Genomic DNA, 21,058 nt, shown 5'->3' with positions numbered 1-21,058 from the left:
AATATAAGAATTCCCCATTATATTCACCATTTTGTTATTTTTTGATTTGAAAGAATTTTAAAAACCTCTTAAATGATGATAAAACCAAGAATTTAGCTAGAAACCATAATGGGTATTCCGAGGCACAAAAGAAAAGGACCAACTCATAAGACTCTGTGATGTCTTCTTCACTTTGAACTTTGTGAAACTTAGGTGGGTATACCTAGGAATTTTTTCTTTAACTCTTTAAAACTCAAAATCTCAATATGAAATCCCTTATAGTAGAAGATTTAGCTTTAATTCTTCTAATTATAGGACTACGAAAGAGATGAGAAAAGTTTATTTTACCAAACCCTAAAATTCCATGAATCAAGTATAGGGTAAAATTCCAAATCTTCAACAATAGAATAGTAAAAGAATTGATTTATAAGATTTGAGTCGTATAAGATATTCCAAACTAGATCAACTTCAAGGGGTGGCTAGTGCCTTATCTATTGGGCTATAGAGTCACATGAATTTGACAACTACCTCTAGATCTATCTTAACACTTTGTGAGAAGAACATCAATATTCATATCCAAATCTCATTCTTATCAAAGTCTTAAATGAAAACCATAGAATTCTTTCAATTTACATTAAGAATTTACATAACCCATTAGATTATTAGAAAAAGTAAACTAAAATTTAATGAACTTTTTCTATTAAATTTCATAGAATCAAAAGGAAACAAAAGAAGAGATATGATCTAGAATGAAAAGCCAACTTTCTACATTTTTGTATTAACTTCTTTGAAATATATACAATTCAATGGAAATTCCTATCAAAAGAAAACTCAAATAGACCAGTAACTAATAACATTTTTCTGTCTATCTTTGGAACAAAAATATATAGTATGCATGGACCAACTCAGAAAATGAACAAGACTCTGTTCAGACTAAGATTCTCGGTTCCATTCTCTAGCCTTGGGAACTCATGTATATAGGATGAGTTGCAAAAAGCTTCAAGACAAGAGGGGAAATGATAGGTTCCCTTAAATCAAAACTAAATATTAGACAAAAAAAAATGTCATTGTCTTCATTGCACGAGAAAACTGAACAATAATGGTATTCTTTACTTGATAGCAAAGTAGTTTCCTTTTAATTAATTTTTGATGGGGCCTATTCTTCTTCTACTCTTCTCAAATATGATTCAATAGTGTCTACAACATTTAATTAGCTTTCCTTTTCTTCAACCACCTCTTCTTATGTTGGTGTTGGACTCTTCTCATCTAGATCTTCTATGGTTACCTAAATGGCCTTGTCAGACATTTCTCTATCCTTAGTAGTTGTGGATTTATCCATAAATTTATCCGTAGGTGCCACTTGTAAGAGTTCTAAGGATGAAGAATATTGTGCCATCCACTTACTGAAAACAATGTCATTTGGCCAATTGAAATTGAGGATTTCCTTCTCTCTCTTCAAAATATCTTTTCCCAATTTCTTGATTTCTTCAGAATCTTGTTGGAAAGAATCAAAAAATATTTCAACATACAACTTTTCTCAACAGTTCTTGCAAACTAGATATAGTTTTCCTTATTAACAATATTATTCATCTTGATACTCATTTCTTTCAAATTCATTGTCCCTTTCTTCTTTATCTTTAATAATTTCAAGGCCTTTTAGCACATGATGAAAAACATAAAAATTCCTACTTAGATAATTAGAGAAACATATTCTCAACTTTCTTTGTAATATATCTTTTTTTAAATCAAAATTTGCTAGGTCACTTGCTTGATCATATGTTTTCTCAATCTGATTATCAATATAGTAAAACATAGAGTGATAGTATCTTCTATGTATTAAGAAATAGAACAAAAGCCAATTTATTCTATCTACTAAGAAAAGAATCATGCCTCTAATCTTGTCTTCATATTGAATTAAAACCTCTACCTGTGTTGCTCTAAATTTGACCTTTTCTTCACTCAACTCATTTGTAGTATAATATTCTTGATATCAAGGTGTATTAGGGATCTCAATGATTGGCCCAATGGGAGGAGGTGGAGCAAGAGAAGTTGCAATCATAAGTTAGCTAGATTTCTTCCCTAGTTTTCTCATTCCATATTGCTTTTGCAATTTTTAATTAACTTTCTTCATTTCATAATATTTCCTTTCCCTTTCATTATAGGCCTCTAAGACATTTTTTAATTTAGAATTTATCTCCATAAACTTATTTTTATCTTTCATAGAACTTCCACACCAAAGTCAGCTACTTTTTTTTTACACAAGAAATTGTATCACTATCTACATCTCCCACACTGTACACTACCAGGATTATTGTATGTTCTACATCTAAAGCTTCTTGGACTTTGTATTTATCTTTCTTCCAAACAAACTATAGTACTAAATCCTTATTATCATCATTGTATTTAACTCCTTTGTGGGCTTCCTTAACCTCTTCTTCTATATTAAATTTGGTCTCCTTTTCCTTCCTAATAGCATCAGAAACCATTGCATTAGAAATGTCCCACTCTAGGAGTATAAAGAAACTTGAATCCTTTAATAATTATCTTCCCCCTTTAGGGGTTATTTGATTGAAATCTTGCATTAATTCAGCTTTAATCTCCTCTTTAATTTTAGAGTCTTATTTTTTAGGTTGCTCGGTGATGTAGGAGCATCTTGGGTTTGCTTGCAATCCTGCATGTTTGGAAGGATTTTGGTTAAATTTTGGCAACTCAGCATGGTCTTTGGTTTCTTGGCATGGTCTATGGTTACTCATCATGGTCTTTGGTTGCTCGGCATGGTCTGGGAGGAGCTCGGCCTTGCTTAGAAATTTGGTGCCTATTTTAGGCTGTGTAACTAATTTTCCACAATGAGTTAGAGGATAAAAATTATAGGTATTAAAGAGGACCCAAATTAATAACTATGGTTCAAAGTAAAAGTTCTAATTCCATTAGAGCTAGGAGATATTACAATTTTACTCAGACATCAATTTTGGACATTTAATTGTGTTGCAGGCCAACTTGTGGCATTTAATTTATGTATTTGTATTTAATTTGTGTTCTAGGTCAACTTGTGTATTAGATTGGCATAATTAGAGGTTGGGGGGAAGTCTTTAGTCATAATTCATCCATCTTGGAGAAAAGGAGGAGCTTGAAGAGCAAATTTGGAGAAGAGCTAGTAGGTGTAGCTTGGAAAAACAAGGGGATTGCTTGGAAATCTTCCTTGAGGGTTTCTACTAGAGTGTGGATCTAGACTAGCTAGTGTCTGGATTGGATCTTGAAGGATCTTAAAGGACTATTACTTGCTTTGTATTTGGTCATAACCAGGAAGGTCTTACAACCTGACACATTGCATGTAATCAGTTATATTTTATGAATATATTATTGTAATTTGGTATAAGATCTTGCATTATTGCGTCTTGTTGTTGTGTTTCCACTATGTGGTTTTATAGACGGGGGCTATGAAATCTTCTTTTGGGATACTTCTACCTTGTACTATATCAAGTGTTATCAGAGTGAAGGTTTTTCTCGAGTGTGTTGACAGATCATCTAAGCTGAGGTAGTTTACACAAAAATTTGCAAAAAAGGTTGATCTGGTGGCTGATTGATCTTCTTGATTGGTGGATTTGTTGCTTAGGGTTTGCTAAAAATTTTGAAGATGCCTCCAAGAAGATTGGACCCTAGGGAAATTTTTGATCTTAGTGATACTGTAGAAGAACATATCTTGGAGAAGATTAGAGCAGAATTCATATTTGAGATCACATTGATGAAGAGTGACATGATTGCTGAAATTGTAAGTGCTTTAGGTGGTGTACCTAGGCATGTGGGTACTGATGGAAGTTATGAGGAAGTTTATGAAGACTTTGAAGCTATGAGATCTAGTAGTGATGACAAAATTGATCATGTAGAGAGACCTATTGGAAATAGGTTTGGTCAGTTTGCTTGACCTGGATCTCATTTGAAGCTGAAGCATAAGATGGAGGTTTCTAATTTTTTAGGTACATTGAATCCTAAAGACTTGATTGATTGGATTGGTGAATTGGAAGACTACTTTGAGTTTGAGGATATTAAGGATCCATTCAAAGTAAGGTTGGCACAAACTAAGCTGAAGGGACATGCTGCTCTTTGGTGGAAATAACTACAAAGAGATAGAGAAGAGGAAGGTGAAATGAGGATCACTAGATGGAAATTGATGGTGACTAATTTGAAGGCTAAGTTCATTCCTATTGATTATGAACTTGAGTTGTTTAAAAGGTTGCTGAATTTGAAGCAGAAGGATATTACTGTGAAAGATTATACAGAGGAGTTCTACAAGTTGACTATTTGGTCTAGGCATAGAGAATTGTCAAAGGAGAAGGTGGCTCAGTATATTAATGGTTTGAGATTGAATATTTAGGATGAGGTTGGTATGCTGAATATTTCTTTAGTTGAGGATTCTTATCAATATGCTTTGATATTAGAGGAGAAGCTAAAGAGGAAGAATCAAGGTAGTTCCTAAGGGAAGGAGAAGCATGATAGTTTAGCACAAGCTAAACTCAAAGAAGAAGGTGAACCAAAACTTGTTGAACAAAAAAGAAGGATAGGTGGAGGTTGATTCAGAGGTAATTATTTCAAGTGTGGTTAAGAAGGGCATAGATTTTTTGAATGTCCAATTGGAAGGACAATTGTTTTTGTGAATGAGGTTGTAGTCTAGGATAGTCTACCTGAGCAAGGAGAGAGTTTGCTAGCTCGGTGAGTACTGGTTGGTGAGAGGACATTGGATTCTTGTCAGAGGACTAGTTTTTTCAAAAATCATTATAATTCTAGTGGTAAAGTCTGCAAAGTGATTGTGGATGGTGGTAGTATTGATAACCTTGTTACTAAAGAGATGGTTTAGAAACTTGGTTAGAAGAAAATGAGACATCCTTATCCTTATAGGATTGGGTGGCTACAAGGTGAGCATGCTTTGGAAGTGAGGGAGCAATGCCTTGTTGATTTCTAGATTGGGAAATATAAGGATCAAGTGTTGTTTGATATTGTGGATATGAATAGTTGTCATGTATTACTTGGTAGATCTTGGTAGTATAATTGCAGGGCTATGCATGATTGTGCTAGTAATGTGTTTACTATTGAGAAAGGTGGTAGGAAGTTTTCCCTGATTCCTATGTAGAATGAAGAGCTCAGTAGGAGGAACCTAAGTATTGGTAGCCAAGTTGAGTTGGAAAATTCTGAGAAGGATAGAGATCAGCATGAAAAGTAGACCTATGGAACACCTATGGTGGATGTGAAGAAGAAGAAAAACAAGGGAAAGAGTGTACAAGTTGAAGACTCAGAGGATATGTTTGTGAAGAACTAGTTTGGAATTTATGTGTTGAATCCCAAAATATGTTCTTCCAGTTACTAGAACATCTTTTTGAACCTAGAGTCTTTGATGCATGAGTGTCTTGGGTTTGCTTGAAATTCTGCATGTTTGGAGGTATCTTATTTGTGTTGGGGGCTCAACATGGTTTTTAGTTTCTTGGCAAGGTATATGGTTACTCAACATGGTCTTGATACTTGACATGGTCTTTGGTTACTTGGCATGGTCTTTGGTTGCTCGGCATGGTCTGCGAGGAGCTCAGCCTTGCTTAGGAATTTGGTGACTATTGTAGGACGTGAAACTAATTTTTCAAAATGATTTAGAGGATGAAAATTTTAAAGATTAAAGAGGGCCTAGATTAATAACTATAGTTTGAATCACGTGTTCTAATTCCATCAGAGCTAGGAGATATTGTAATTTTACTCAAACATTGATTTTGGACATTTAATTGTTGTTGTAGGCTGGCTTGTGGCATTTAATTTATGTATTTTTATTTAATTTTTTTTCTAGGCTGACTTGTGGATTAGATTGGTATAAGTAGGGATTGAGGGGAAGTCTTTAGTTATCATTCATCCATCATGGAGAAGAGGAGGAGCTTGAAGAGTGAATTTAGAGAAGAGCTAGTAGTTGTGGCATGGAAAAACAAGGGGATTTCTTGGAGATCTTCCTTGAGGGTTTCTACTATAGTGTGGATTTGGACTAGCTAGTGTTTGGATTGGATCTTGAGGGATCTTGTAGAACTATTATTTTCTTTGTATTTGGCCATAATCGAGAAGGCCTTACAGCCTGACACATTGCATGTAATAAGTTATATTTTATGAATATATTATTGTAATTTGGTGTCAGATCTTAAATTATTGCTTCTTGTTGTGTTTCTGTTGTGTGGTTTTATAGCTGGGGGCTAGGACATCTCCTTTGGGAATACTCCTGCCTTGCACTACATCACTCAACCTTTACATTTTTGCACTTCACCTCAAAATTAGATAAATTTCATCTCCATAAGAATTAAATAAAAGCCCTAGATTTCAAACAAATATCATCAATCAAAATTCTCCTAGTAGCTTGCTCTACAACACAATCCATCTCTTTTCCTTTGGAATCATCAACAATGATGGGTAAGAGTCACATTGGTGGTTCTTTAGGCATTCCCTCCTCTATTTTTGATGTTGTTATTAGAATATCATCTTGTCCTCCTATCTACTTCAATTTCTCCCTCAAGGATTCTTCATTATTAAAATAAATGGCGGGTTGGGAGGGAGAGTACTCTTCCATTCCTGATGAATATCCCTCTTCCATTTTTTTCCTTTTAGCTATTGGTTTTGGGGGCGGTCTCTTTGAATGTTTCCTTTTATAAACTAGCATAGGATGTTCCCCCACATTACTAGCAACTACATATCCAACCTTCTATTGAATTTTATATTATCCTAGATTGATGGTAGTTTTATTCACTATTCTTCTTTCTATCTCCATAGCCTTCTCTAGGTATGCTTTTATCAATGCCTCCTTTTCATGAAAGGTTTGCATGATCCCAACATAATATACCATCAATTTATTTACCTTATCTACCCAAAACTTGATATCACCCACAGGATCATTTTTTTAAAAATTATCTAAAGCATTAATAAATTCTAATATTCTACTATAAAATCTCCATTTGTCTTTCCCTAATTCTTGTTCTTGTAAAGAAAAATCATTCCTAATTATATCCCCAAGAAAGTAAAATATATGTTTATAGGATTTGGTCCTAGTTCTTTCTTTAAACATCTCAAAATATTCTTTTGGGTCTATAAACTGGGAATGAGATTTGGTCATTTGATATCTATCAAGGAACTTACCCTAGTGTCTCCATCCTCCTTTGGCTAGCAAAAAATTGTGGAAAACTATAAAATTTGGAAAGCTTGTTCCCCAATATCTTCCCACCAACTCCCTCTCTTCAAGTCCTCCAATCTGCTATAAGAATTCAAAAATTCCTTCCTTCAAGGGCACTTGTTATGGGAGGACATGAGGATTTCCATGGAAAGTATACACTCTGAAAACAATAAACACTAAATATGGTATGATGTCTCCCTAGTTGTAGCTCACCTTTAGACCCTTAGGATGATCCTTGGGCATGATCAACTCTAATAAAAGTCTAGGAATTCCAAGGTTTTCTTGATTCAACAATGTCCCCATATTGAATGCAAAATATCTATCAAAATGAAGAAAACTAGCATTTGTGATTTCCCAAGTCATATCTACACTCCAGAGTTGTATTGGTAACTTCTCTCCATCCCTTTCCTACTCTAGTTCTATGTCTTTTGCGAAGGCAAAAACACCCTTATATAAACATATTTACACCAAAAAATACTAGCCAAAGGGTTTGTCAACCTTACCTTTTCTTATGCCAATTAGCCCATTATGTATTTCTTTAGCCAAATGGGAAGGAAAATTAAAAATAGAACTCATTCCATACTGTATAATTTGAGCCATCATAAAAATTAAGGTCCCTCGTATGTGCTCCTGCTCATCCATGCTAAAAATCTTGCAGAGGGAGATATAGAGGACATGTGCCTCAGGGTTGAAATATTTCTTTAATAAGGATTCTTGTGTAGAAGTTGTTACTAGTGTCTAATGCCCTACCTTTACAAAATGCTCTTGTAGTGGTCCCCCTAGAAGGTATATTCTCTGAGCATCATACTTGGACTGCAAATAATCAAAGTTGATCTTCCAATCTAGGGAAAGGTTAGGGTTTAACATAAAAACCTCTCTGATCACCTCAACTATTACCCTAAATAGATTCACTCTAGCATGATTCTTCATGGCCTATAACACAGGGTCATACATCTTTGCCACCATTGTTAGTAGATCATCACCCATTTCGACACTTGGCACAACTAGTTTTTCAATGCTTAATTCCTAAAAATTGCTTAGTGGCATATCATGTTTTCTTTGCAAAAAAACATTTCTTGAGAAATTCCAAACCCCCCATTGATGTTTTTGAATCTCTTAACCAATTTCTTTTTCATAGAAACTCTCATCAATTTTCAGTCTAGGGCTCTATGGGACCAATTCTTTTACCTTCGCAGTTTCATTTGTGGAAGTAGGAAATTTCTCAAGGAAATCATCATGCACAATCATGTGCCGATAGTCTATCTTTTAGGAAAAGTCTCTTCATGAAGGCATCTTACCAATGTAGAAAATTTTGAAAAAAAAAAAATCATAGAAAACATTTGGGTACTTACTCACAAATGTTTGATCGCAACAAGAAAAGTTGTTCACAAAAATTCACAAAGTGAAGGCTAAGAAATCCAGGCTCTGTTCACTCGACTTCAATTCTATTTTGCATTGTACTAGATCATGGAATGAATTATATACTTTATGCCAAAATTTTTCACACAATTTTGTTGTGAAACACCATTAATACTCTAAAGGTCAAATTGTGCATGTAATTCAAAGAATTTGAAAACTGGTTGTTGATGTGCAAGATATATGATGGCTATGATTCAAACTTGATACTGCATCATGTTTTTATTTAGTGGGACACGTATTATCACTTTTGTGAAAGAGCTTGCACTTCAATTTTTTGAGATGATTTCAACCCTCAATCAACCTTGCATTGAATGGTCATGAAATAGCCATGCTTTCTTAATATTCCTTTTAGAAAACTAGCCCAGTAAGACATGTGTCACTTTGTTTCTTTCTCACTTAGGTTAATCATCTTGCATTATTCTTCTACAAGAATACAACCACCATAGATTTTTTGATACTAGTGTGTTTAAGAAGTAGGCCCATAGGTACAAATGGTGATTCCTCACAATCTCACTTTAGTTAAAGCTCGAACACCTTTATTTTGTGAGATAGCAAGAAGCATAGATCACTGTTTGATTTGATGGCTGGGAAAAAGTATTTAATGTTGTTATGCACACAATAAGAGCAAATAAAAACATGCCACCTAGTATTTGATGTTGGAACTTACAATACAAATTGGGCCCACCAACTCCACATGTCACTCCCTTGCATTCTCACTTTGGTTAAAAACCCTTCATGTTTCTTTTGTGAGAATATGACTAACATAGATCTTCATCTTAATCTATGGCTAAGAAAAATTCTCATTCTTCAAGCTATTCAATGCAGTGTGGGCCCTACCAAGACATGCATTGAGAGCTCACTTTGTCATACCTTTTAAATAGATTGGACCTTGACTTTATGACAATGTGAGAATTGTTGATGCTTTCTTTGATGAATGATTGAAAACATTGCATACCTTTCCATTCTTTTGGGGATCGACATGGACACGTGGCAATCCTTCACATTCTTGAACTTTTTAACATTGAACACTTTCATTTTGTGAGTATGCAAAAACCCTTGATCTACAATTTAATCAATGATCAGGAGCTTACCAAGAGAAAAAATTAGTATAAAATGAGAACCAAACATGGGGTGATAACTGACATATGATGATGAAGCATTTCAAGAAGTCTTTTACTGGCCCACGATGTCCATGTGTCAAAATTTCTATGCCACATTTGTTAAATCTTGCACAACTTTATTCAGTGACAAAGAGGGAAGCATTGATCTTAGCAAGATCTGAGGGTTGAGATTATAACTATTGATTACTACATTCCTTTGGCCCCATAGGATAGGTGTCACAAGCTCATATTGTCACATCTTTTGAATAGACAACATCTTCAAATTATGAGAAAGCACGAGCCATAGATCTGAGGAAGATCAATGGTTATCAAGAACAATTCATCACTTGGGTTAAATGAGTATATTTATATAGGTTGCGAGCTAATCAGGATGAAAACATGGGTTGAGAAAAGATACGACTTAAAGAATTAACCCTATTCTACACAAATTTAAACCTAACAAGGAAAAATCCCTACCAAATATTTGAAAGTAACCCTAGGCCCTTTTTGGATATTTCACATTTGAAATTAGGTTTTATTTCAAATTTCTCACCATAGACAAGGGTAACAACCATTTGAAAAACCAAAAATGTTGCAAATATACTTTGAAACAATGGGCCATTAAAATAAGGGCTAATAGTTTACACTTTTACCCATGAACAAAAAATAAATTTTCCAGACCAACTTGGTAAGTACGTTGATTTAAATAGTGGATTCAAATAAATTCATTTGTAGTGTTTTTTTAACCTAAATGTGATTATTAGAAGCACACAGTTTTAATAAAGTATCTCCAACAAAGTTTGTATGTTTGGATATAGAAAGGCTTCATTTGAAGGACAATTTGAATGAACAAATTTTATTATTCTCATTCCAATTCCGCTTTGATCTAAGCCCAATTTATATAAATCTAATGGTAGACATTTTTCCCCCTTATTTATAACTTTAATATAGAGAATCCAAACATTTCCTCAAACATCCCCACTTCTCTCACATTTATCCACTCAAAAATCAACATACCACTTAATACACATAAAATAACTTCCCACTTTTCTCATGATTAATTGCATATTCTATTCATACTATAACTTACTCATTTGTATTCACTAGTCAGTATGATAATATCCATCTTAACCCCATAAATTATTATCCTTCCTCACCATAGTAAGTAGACTCCATTACCTCTCATCATATTCAAGACCTTAATTGTACTTAGCATGTCCTCACAAGACTTTAGAACTCTTTTACCTCATGGAAACATTGAATGAGTTATGATTTTCCTGTTAGCTTGTCATTGCAGCATACCCATCTAATGCAAGTTAGAATGATATCTAGGGCCAAGGGCTCACCTAGTTACACTAAAACCTCACTACTTGATAACACAATGTAAATGAAACAACCAAGAGACAATGCTAGAAAGACATGAAGCAATACGTCTTTACTGATTCAACTATTTACTTAATACTCATCAAGTTGTAGGGCCTTCTTGGTTGCAACCAATTACAAAGATTAAATTACATAAATGATCCCTCATACATCATGCATGATCCACAATCAATAGAATCCAAACTTCTAAAACTCCACCGCTTGCATCCCTAAACCTAACACTCGACTCCCTATTTATACATGCCAAAATGACTTATACAAGATTATCGATCTGCATTGGACAAAGAAATTACCCAAAATAGATCCACATACTTTCCAATGATCAATCCCATACATTAAATCTAGATCAAAAGTCAAATACACAGGTCAGATCTCAAAAGAGAACCAAATAAACAAATTAGTGAACAAAGAGCAAGAAATCACCAAATAGATTTAGACAAGCCACTGAACATGCTTGGTGAACAAAGAAAATGAGCCACTTGGAAAACACAAACACTGAGCCAAGTCAAGCCCACTTGGTGAAAGAAAATAGAGTGAAATGACCAAGGCAACTGTAACAACAACTACTGAGAAGACTTAAGGAAGTAACTAAGCACATTCAGTCTAAAACTGAGTAGGACAACAAAAGAACCTAGAATCCTCCTGCATCACTATCAATTAGACCCTTTCCTTGTTCTATAATTGAACATCAAACTCCCACTTCTCTAGCATACATAAATATCCTATTACATATCCCTATTAAACTAATACACTCACCAATCATAGGTTCTATCTCACGATATATAACACAAATTATGTGTTAACCTTTGATAGTTATACATTTATTCGAGAGTCTCACAAATGTTTAAATACCATATTATGTTCCTCTACTTCCCAATCACTAGAATATATTGAGAATTTTGCATTACACTCCTCCATGTCATTTACTCCTTTTAAAAGCATTATATGATTAAAATCATCAACCCAAATTGAGGATCACTCTCATACAATGTTTGAGACATTATTTCCAGACATTCCTTCTTTGAAAGCATGTCACTAGTTGCATGGTTTCTTGCAACTACAAGGAAAACTATTTAATTTTGTTCCCATTGTAAAAATGAAATATGAAATTTGGATCCATATAAACATGAAAGACTCATTTTATTGCCTCTCAGGTTATCGTCAAGTTTTTTGAGCAATCAACACCAACAATTTGAATAACTTTGCCAATTGTTAATGAAATCAAGTGATTCAAAGACCAAAGTTTCAAGGACTCACACCTCCATATGATCTAATGGGTTTTTAAACAAAATACCAACATATTTTTCATGAAAAAATCCCTACAATAATACTGTTGTATTGAAAAAATCAAGGAACTATGTCAAAAATTGAGTCTTTATTGAAATCAGAACTCATTTCATCGGCCTTATGGGTCTCTGTCATTTCATAAAAAAATGAAAGATGATATAGTAGGAGACAATTTTGATGGAATTAAAAAATAGCAATTTTTTCTACTCGGCTATTCATAGACATAAAGGACTATGGAATAGTGACTATCAATGTTATGTAGGGTAGCATTTTTGGCACTTTGATGAATTCTATAGATAGAAAAATTAATACCATGGTGTTGCAAAGATTTCACTTCTTTGATAGACGGAATGGGATGGATAATTTAAGTTTAATTGGAGGGAAGAAAATCAATTTAATTTCATGAAAGATTATAATCCATACTAAAGAGCGAGAGATATTATTTATATTATGATGTTAATAAATGAGATAGAATAAAAAGTGCATGACATGTCAAAGGTGGTGCATTATAAATTTCATTCCCAAGGATGAAGGGTTGTGCAAAATGTCTTTCTACATTTATGATGGACAAAAGTTGGTGGAAAAACATTCCTTAAATGTACAAATGCATTGGTTCTTTCCTCAAATGGATAGCTTGACGAATATGAATGTTCTCCCAGTGGTTGAAGGATCTTCAAATGAAGATCCATATCTCGTTCTTTAGCTAAGTTTGAATGAAGATGAAGAAGAGAAAGCTAACTTTTTGGCTAGTCTTATGGTGACTTCACAAAATGTTTCTACTAATGCCAGGGTGGACATGGTTCTTCTTGAGAAAGAGCATGAAAAAGAAGAGCACTGAGAACTCTTAATTGACTTTGGGGTGGATGTGATTGAATTTAAGGAGAAAATTGAAGAAGTTAATGGCAAATAGGACCTAGATGACTTTTGGATATTTTTAAGGTCGAAAATCCACTGTCCAAGAAACTTTTAGAAGCTATTTTCTTCCTTTTTCAAGTTTTGTTTTGTTTTTTTTTTTTTTTTGGTCTCTTTAGATATGTAGGGGTATATAGATACGATGATATGTAGATATATACAATATGAAATATTGGACACATACATAGACATCTCTCTCTCTCTATGTGTGTGTGTGTGTGTGTGTGTGTGTGTGTGTGTGTGTGTGTGTGTGTGTGTAGACTCTTCTCAAAATTTTGAATACAAAGTGTATTATTTTCTTTAGGTTTAGTCTTTTACAAAAAGTTAATGGCATATATGATTATCACCTTGACAACTTTTGCAATCATTTGAATTTTTGTGGTTTTAACTTGAATAAATAGGAAGAAAATGTGAGGTGTGGTCCTATTTTTTGCTATCAATTTGGTTCTTTTATGATTAAAATACAACTAGATAGGATGATTATACTTATGCATACCATTTACCACTTTCCAAACAAATTACATAAATCAAATCACCAATGCAAATTGAGGATCCATGTCATACATGGTCTAAGACATGAATTTTAGACTTTGCTCCTTTAAAATTATGTCCCAATGATTGCATGGATTCCTGCAGCTGTAAGGATACGTAATTTATATTATTTCAGATCTACTAGCTAAATATGCAGTTAAACTCTATATTTTATAGAGTATTGGTTAGCTAAAGGGCTCTAACTAGTCAACACCAAAGATTTAATAAATTTTCCATCACGTAATAGATTGGATAATTCAGAAGCCAAAAAAATTGAAGATTCATACATGACTTAAATACAATAGGTTATAGAACAAAATATAGAGATTTATTATGAACAAATCTCGCAATCAAGCTATTATTTTGAACAAATGAAAGAATTACGCAAAAAATGAAATCTTCATAGAAATTAGAGCTCATCATTTCAATTATCCGTTCTTTTGGTGACATTTACAAAATATTTAACCACATCTCAACCTATCATAATGGGAATAAGTACCTAACCACCCATATAAACTAATTTGGTCAAGCAATATGACTCCAAACATAATTTCAACTTGTCATGGACACATATCCACAATTCATCATAGTCCTTGTGTTATTTCCTAGATTTGATTTTGTGTAGTATTTTTTTCCTTATGCTATTGTCATCTTGATAATGAATCATTGAATTTGATTCAAAACATTGATTAAAAAAATTACCTTAAACAATCAAATTTAAAAAATAACACTAAGATGTTGTCAACATGACAAATTTGATTCTTATTTCTAAAGACTTATTATAATTCATATTAAATCAATATGGTCCGTTCATATACTATAAAAATAAAATACTAATTCAAACCCCTAACCTAACTATTTAGCTAATACATTGCTATTTGACATCATTTTCCCACCATGGCAACATTTACCATTTTATTACAAATGACATTATATGAACAAATATGGCTCTATTGGTCTATATTACATGATGAAATAGTTATATAGGCCTTATTATGTCCAATTCCTTCATTGGTCCTTTAGTAGGCACTTATGGTGACCCATGTGTCTTAGGTTCTCTTGCACCCAACATGGTCCCTTGTAATGTATTTTCGTCAGCATGTTAACTCCCTATATAGCATTTTGAGGTTACAATAACAAAATGAATGTGAAGGGGTTGATGTCCATGCCAACACAACCATCACCAAGGTCGCCTTATTGTCACCTCTACCATCTACTAATTTTGATCCAAAAATTGGTAAATTTACCAAAATTACATTTTGGTGTGCGTTTCAATTTTTCATTTGGTGAAGAAAAATGTGCCAAGTTATCCAATCAAGGGTTCCTCAATCTAAGAGACGAGATGAAATGAAGAAGCATTTTATTTTCATTTTAGGTGGTCATCGAAATAGTACATATCTCTAATTAATAATTTTTCAATAATTCACTCCACCGATTTGGGTGCAACAAGTTTCGAATCAGCATGAGTAAATTATGGATAAGTATTTAATCCACTTTAAGTATTCAACATTACTCTAATGGATTTGGGAACTTTATCATTTTCTTTTTCAATGGGATATTTTACGCTCTTATATTTTTTATTCTTAAATATACATTTTTCATATTTATTGAACATTTGTCAATCAATAATTGCTACATGAACATTCAAAGGGTTTTTTATGGTAGGTTATTTTCAGTATTGTATAAGTCGAGTAAATCAATGGTATCTCAAAACTATAATTGGTAAAATCTATATAGCATAAAGTCAAGTTGGATTATTATTATTAAAGAAAATGTTATTATAAAGTTATTTCGATGAATGCAAATTCAAAGTTTATATAAATGAAAAATATAAAGGATATTTTACATTTACATTTTTTATGTGAGACATGTTTTGTATTTAACTTTGTTTCAATGAAAGAACTAAGGGCCCGTTTGTTTGCTGGAATTAACTTGGAATAGGAAAACGAGAATAGGAAAATTGGAATAAATCTATTCCAATTTTGGTCCAATGCAAGAATAAATCTAATTCCAAAAAAGTACTTAGAATTCAATTTATGCTCATTTTGGGCCAAAATTGGAATAGATTTATTTCAATTTTCCTATTCCTGTTTCCCTATTCCAAGTTAATTCGAGCAAACAAATGGGCCCTAAATTCTTTAAATAAATAATAGTGATTTTGAATTTATATTTATTTTTTAAAGAATAATTTGCAAGGTCTATATTCAAGATTCACTTATGTAAGGCTTTAATACATGCCCATAAACTATGTTGGTTAATAATATCAATGGCTACAAGTATTTTTTTGTGATTTAAACTTGCAATGTCAAGAAAGGAAAAGATCTATCATGCGGATTCTTAATTCAAAAATATTTAATTTTCATGTTATTTAAAGATTGTATTAACATTATTCTCAGTACAAGTAGTTATACATGTTTTGAAGAACATGGCTATTTTAATGGAAATCAAAGATTTCATTGGTATATTTCTGTAAAGATCACATCTATTTCTTATATTATCTAATAATAACAAGAGAATATCAAAGGTGATTGCTAAGGGATAATCAGGTAGATATTGTAGGACCTAAATAGTAGATGGTAACAACTATATGATTTCTTCTTGTTAACTAATCATTGATAAAAAAGATTAACAATTGAAATTGACTAATTAATAAAATATCTTGGAAAAGAGTTAGAATGAGCAAAAAAACTTATGTTCACTATTTAATAAGGACAAAATAATATAATATAAGATCGTATTAGGAATATTAGCAAACCCAAAGGAACCTTATTCTACATAATATTCATTTAGAATGCCTACATTCTTGAAATGGAAATAGATCTTCTAAAAATAAAGGGTGATCAACATGGATAAACATTACCTTGTAATCTGTTGATCTCCTCATCCAGTGTTTCTAATATCACCATTCCTTGTAGACTAATAAATGTTAGAGGCATTTTAAACATAATTTCCAAATCATATAATCAACTATATAAATCTTGCACAATATAAAGTGATATTTTACTTTAGGATGACTAGAAAGAACAAGGTTTGTCTTGCATAAAATAAGTTTGACAACCTTAAAATTCAAGATCAATTGAATCATGAAATGATTTCAAATTATAAGACCTAATTTTCATATTATTAATAAGTTATAAAATCTATAGAACATTAATATCTAATTTTTCATTATCAATTTTAAATTTAAATGCCAACTCCTCCTTATTAATGTGATGGACATTTATCATTAATTTTCTAATTATTGTTCATAATTATTATTAATAATTATTTGTAACTTTTATATATGCACTTATTTAGCTTGAATGGGGGAACATATAAACTATTAATTGGGGTACATTTCATTTGACTTCTCTTGGTAAACTAATATACCATTTTTCCTAGATTTTATGTGAACATAGTCAAGATTGAATGTTACTACTTTCTAATCTTGTAATAATAGGAAAATAAAATGTAACATATTTGTACATCAAATATTAGTTTAAAATATTATGGCTGTTTGACAAATGCAAATAAATTGATGAAAATGCAACTTAAGCCACAATAACATGTAAACATGAATATTGTACCATTCTAATAAAAATTTATACATATATTAAAATATTATTATTTTACATTACTTATATTGTTTGGTTTAGTGTATATGATGTAATTTAATCTATAACAACATGCATATTAATAACTATGAAGTGATAATATATATCTTTCTACTATAATAATTTGTGAATGATTGTAAATAAGTAAATTGTTGGGATTTGAAGCCCAATAGACACATGATTGTTTGTTCTCCCTCTTGAATCTTTGTATTCATAGAGTTCTATATAATGGTTGTTTGCAACCCATGTAAGGTATCGATTAATTTAGCTATTAATTCGTTGATTGATTTAATCTGCTTATTTAATAATTTATAATTGGTATCAAAGCTAGCTTCCCTTGAGCAAAGATGGAAGAAGATGATGATGACGCTGATTTTATTATTGAACAATTTCTTGAAAATTTGGATTGGAGTGAAGAGAAGGATGCCAAAGCAAGTGAGGATGAAGATGAGGAAGATGAGGATTACTTGACAGATGACCTATTTCTTGCACAAATACATGGCTTGCTCACAGAGAAGTTTCCACTTTGTAAAAATAAACCACAAGAGGATTCTAGGTGCCTGGCAACTGAAGATCTAAGGAGCATTGGGATTATAGAGCTCAAGGAGGCTGGGGAAAGCCAAGAGCTCAAGCTTGAGCATGATCCAAATGCCTTTGGCATGTTAGAGAATAAGGACTTTGATGATTTATTGTCGTAGATTACAGCAGTAGAAGCATAATGGAATGCATTAACTGCAGTTTTCTCTATACAAGAATGTAAAGGAGCATACAAAAAGTTTCTTAAGCAAGAAGACAAATGGATAGCTAATGAAGGAGAAGACATAATTGGTGTTGATCTTTTCTTCAGTATAGCAAATATACAAAATGGTTTAATACCCACGGACTTGGGTGGCTCAAGAGGAAGTTATAGGAGGAGGCAATTAATCGACACCTATGTTTATGATTTGGGGAATTCAATTTCCTTAATCAATATGTTTGCTAATTCTGTTGATGGACGAGTCTCAACAGCCTTCATATTTTTCACTCGTTGCTCAACAAGGAATGGAATTGGAATGGTGCATAAGAATGATGCAAATTATGTGAGCTGTAGGTTGCATTATAGAGAAGATATTTATAATTCTGATGTAGCTTGGAGAAAACTCATCCGTAGTGTGCTAGAACAAGGTTTGGCAACATTGAGTTCTTCTCTAGGCCTTGTTCTTTTCTGAGGTGACAAATAGGAAGCAGGGGATGCCATGATGCATGGCTGTGCCAGTTGAACTTCATGGGGGGGGGACATTGTTGGGATATGAAGTCCAACACTCATGACTGTTCCTTCTCCCTCTTGTCTCTTCGTATTTGATGAGCTTTCTATAAATGACTTGTGCAGTCATGTATTGTAGGATATCAGATATTTCATAAATACAAGTAATTCCCTATTGGAGTGTGGACATAGACAAGTTTTGCCAAACCACGATAAATCTGTGTTATTGTGTGTTTCATCTTCTTTAATTAAATTTCTTTGCTTGTTATTATATTTACATAAATAAATCATCAAATTGTTGATACATTTAACTATAAAAGTTTAAATTATTATAATTAATACATAAATATGTACATGATATAGTAATAATAATAATTAAAAATATATATCGAAAATGACAGTCGGCTTTGCTAATTCGACAGCAAATAAAGAAAAACTTGGTAATCTCAAAAAAGAAAAATGGAAACATGTGAATCAGTTAAAATTCTACGCTTCCACCAAATACGCAAAAGTTAAAAATTATTTAAATTCTACACTGCTTTGCTCCATCGTTTCAATATATTGGCTAGGGATTCAGTGAAGAAATCGACGAAAAATCAGGACATATGAAAGAGAAAAAATGGTCCTCATTCCAATTAACATTAATTTCCTCCGCCAAAAAGGTCCTAACTTATTTATGCGAAAGCTAATATACATCTGCAACATCTGACCAAAAATTTAAGTTGGTTCTAGAATTAAAAAAAAGTACAAGATCAATTGAATTTTTATTCCAGAACAAAATACGAAAGAATCAGATCAGTTTAAAGAAATTAAATGTATCGCCCATTCAATGTTATAATCCGGCTGAGAATTATCTCAAAAATAGGATACTCTAAAGAATAAACAATTCAAACAAGAAAGGGAAAAATTAAACTCAGATGACATAACTAAAACAAATCGCTCATTTCAAATAAATCAAGGAAAATCGGCAACAAATAATGTAAAACCAATTATAGATAACTGCATCCATGTAAATCATAAAAAGAAGGGAAATACTTTCTAAAAAAATTATTATTCAAAGAAACATAAGAATATTAGGGATACAGGCAATCAATCCCTCCAGAAAAATGATAAATCAGAGGCAAAAGCATTTCAATGTTCAAAAGCGAATATCTCACCTAGACAAGGATTCTAGAATAGGGAAGGAGAATTATGTGCCATCACCTCTAGAAGATAATATGTCTGAGAAGGAAGTACTTTTAGATTGAAGGAAACTACATATTAAAACAAATATTTTGGAAAAAAATCACCAGATTTTCAATAAAGAAATCAAAGAAGGTAAAGAAACTATCATGATAATAAGCAGCCATTACTCAGAAAACCAATGGTTCGACTGCAAAACCTTTGGAATGTTTGCAATCTAGAATAATCCATCCCCGAACCAGTCTACTTTGATAAATTGGTTAAGCGCAGGCTGTGAGGACCAGGTAAGTATGACATCCATTTCTGATTATTTAGTTTATCCGCATTGTAATAATAAAAAAAATTAAAGAAGAATTACTTTAAAATCTTAATTTTTTTCTTAATGGTTCAAATAAACTTGAGTTTAATAAAACAATAGTAAGTTGTGAGCTTCTTAAGTGGGAGGTCTTGGGTTTGATTCAACTTGAGCTTAATAAATAATATAATTATTATTATTACATCACATAATAATAAATAATCTTGACTTCCACTTCTTGCCAATAAAAAAATATGCTAATAGAATCAATATTAGAAAAATACAAAAGACTTAAAGAATCAAAATAGTCATAAATCTTGAGAATTAGAAATGAATCTAGATAATAGGGTTAAAGATGTGTCAATCAAGAATCAAAAGTTTTGTAAATTTTGACAAATACCTATTGGAAGTAAAATTATTTTTGAAGATAATATGTTGAATTATCAGGAGAAAAATAGAAGGAAAGAATGAGAAAAATTAAATTCTAAAATGGTCTTAGATAAAAATGATAAGTTTGAAAATATAGATTCTCATATAGAAGATGAGGTCAGTGATGAAGTAATTAAGGAAAAAATCCAGTTAATTGAAAAAATATTGGAACTCCATTAGATGGAGGTGATTGAGGAATTTTCAAAAGGTGCATATTTCGAAAGATTCCATAGAGTAAAAGGCATTTAAGATAGATAAAAACATAAAACCGGACTATTTAGCAAAGGTAGAAGAAGAAAAGCTAATGTCTTCAAAAACAAGTTTGATAAAGAAAATGAGGAGGAAATGGAAACTGTTTTATGCTATCAGGAATTAGTAGAGGAAAGAGTTGAATCGTAGAGTTTTTTCTATTGGGACAGAAGATTTTTTAAGAGAAATAAAATTAATAAATCAAGAAGAAATATTAGATAACATGAATTAGTATAGTCTAGAATCTTATAAGATAAGGAATATTTATTAATA

This window comes from Cupressus sempervirens, chromosome 3 (assembly GCF_028749045.1).
Source record: "Cupressus sempervirens isolate cs-2001-9-10 chromosome 3, ASM2874904v1, whole genome shotgun sequence".
NCBI lineage: Eukaryota > Viridiplantae > Streptophyta > Pinopsida > Cupressales > Cupressaceae > Cupressus > Cupressus sempervirens.
This window is presented reverse-complemented; position numbering follows the sequence as displayed.